At 13.6% G+C, this 2463-nt stretch overlaps 1 protein-coding gene across 2 annotated transcripts in view; it reads left to right on the top strand.

Moving 5' to 3' along the window:
* The first annotated feature begins 328 nt into the window (after positions 1-328).
* LOC102681658 (protein sel-1 homolog 1) overlaps positions 329-2463 on the top strand; it is a 10109-nt gene continuing 7974 nt past the window's right edge. The window contains exon 1 of one of the 2 annotated variants that reach the window (XM_006624849.1): positions 329-669. The gene's annotated coding sequence lies outside the window, so the exon portion shown is untranslated. The remainder of the gene's footprint in view (positions 670-2463) is intronic. The other variant, XM_031514740.1, reaches the window with a different exon arrangement.

Genomic DNA, 2463 nt, shown 5'->3' with positions numbered 1-2463 from the left:
ATAACAATTAATTATTAATAATAATATTTATTTTAATTTTAGCTCAGTGAAATATATAATTTTATTTATTTTTTTTCATTTTTTTAACATATAGTAAATGTAAATACTTATTATATAGTTTATTAAATTTTTAATATTAAATCATGTTTATTTGCAGGTTATGTTATTATTGGAATATATATATATTATATATAATATATATATATATATATATATATATATTTGATAAATGATAAATTATTATTTAATATCAAATATATAAGTTTTTTATTTCATTTTAGTTTTAAATTTTTATCTATTAAATTTCTGAAATAACTAATATTTATACAATTTGGAGCTAATTTCAATTATTTAATACATAAAGCAATGTAATAATACACAAAATTTTTTAAAGAAGTTATTAAACAGCTGAGTAGGAATTATTAAATACATAACATATTTTTGAGATCATTGATATAATAATTGTAAAGCATTATTTATTTAATATGAAAAAATATTTTTAAATATTTTTTACTCATAAATATTAATTTATGTGATAACCGAAGATGTGCATTGTCGTGTTTCAATGACGTAACTTTATCTTTATGTTACCAAAAATCGTATTCGTTCTTCAAACAGATTTTTTAAAATGTATTCAAGAATATCTTTATCAAGCTGTTCAAATTAAAAGTAAGAATCTAAAATTATTTCAATGTAATTTATTTTTTTTTTATATATATTCGTAATATTCATTGAAATTTAGGTTACAATACAAAAATGTTACAACACAAAAAACTTTTATATCAAATATTGTTGAATATTAAGAATGACGTATTTTTAAAACTGATTTTTATATTTAGGATAATATATACATAGAATAAAAATTTTATTTTATAATTATAAAGCAATAGTAATAGATTTAAAATAAAATTTATTATCCAAACATTTTTATTATATATATTTTTTTTATTAAAAATAACTTATTAATGATTTAATATTATATAATTTGGTCATATATAATATGTTAATAGAAAAATGTATAATTTAAATATATAATTTAAAAATGAAATAATGAAATAATAAATAAAATATTAATTATTTCTTATCTAATTAAATATTTTAATATTTTGAGATATATCTTATAAATGAACAAATATTAAAAATGAAATATATTAATATTTAACTATTTATTTTATATTTGAATATATTAGTTATATTATAATTATTGAAAAAAGAAAAATAATTATGTATTTATATGTATTAATAAGCTATTTATTTAAATTAAATTTTATTTTTTATTATATTTTTATTATAAATACATTTATATATATATATATAATAAAATGTAAACTTATTTATATTTTTATAATTTTTACAAGAATGAAACAAAAATTGGAAGTCTTCTATTCTCTTCTAAAATATGATACATAAGAAAAATGAGGAAAATGAGGATCAAATATTTTTTTATATTTGTAAATCTGAAAAAAAAAGTTCTTTTAAAATTGTATTTTAAACTTTTTAAAATAGTATAAACTTAATAATATATAATATAGTATTTTTTATCAATTTTTTTTTATTTTTGATTATTTGTGACAAATTATTAAGAATGTTTATTAAGAATTAATTATATTATTTAAACTTTCTTTTGTTTTTTTGCAAATATATTCTTTAATTTTTGTAATATTATTAATTTCTAGTTTCTTCAAACTTCTTTCTTTAACTTCTATTATAATTGTTTTATTATAATTGTTTTTATCAGAATATAAAATTAGGTTTTTGTTAAGATTACTATTAGGATATAAGGATAAAGAATTAGGAGAACTATTTTTTAGCAGAAGAATTCTTATTAATCTAATAAAAATGTGATTTGAGAAATCAATTTATAAAATTGATTTATTATCATGGTTAATTTTAAATTTTAATTTCAACACTATTAAAAACTTATATTTTATATTCTTATAAAAAAAGCTTATAATCAGAAGAAACCAAAAATTAATAATAATTTTAAAAATTAAAGAATTAATAGAACACAAATTTGAACGAAAATAATATAAGAAAGTTTAACTAATATAATTAATATTCTTGGTGATTATTGATCACAAATAATTAAAAATAAAAATTGATTAAATAAATATAAGAATATTAAAATTACATATTGAATTCATATTTATTAATAATTTAAAATATAAGTTTAAAAGAACATTTTTTTCTTTTTTCAAATTTATAAAAATAATTTTTTTTTATTTCTTATTTTACATTATTACATTATAAAAAGATGTAATACTTTTTCAAAATTTGTTTCATTTTTGTAAAAATTATGAAAATATGGATAAGTTTATAGTTACAACATTATATTTTGTTTGTATATAGAATGTTAATATATTCATGGATATTTTTAAAGGATTTATTCTAGAAATTAAAACAAATAAAAATTGATATAAAAAAATTTGCTTTTAATCTATTTATTAAATTATTAACAATTCA

Source organism: Apis dorsata, unplaced genomic scaffold (genome assembly GCF_000469605.1).
Source record: "Apis dorsata unplaced genomic scaffold, Apis dorsata 1.3 scaffold_1163, whole genome shotgun sequence".
Lineage (NCBI taxonomy): Eukaryota > Metazoa > Arthropoda > Insecta > Hymenoptera > Apidae > Apis > Apis dorsata.
This window is presented reverse-complemented; position numbering and strand designations above follow the sequence as displayed.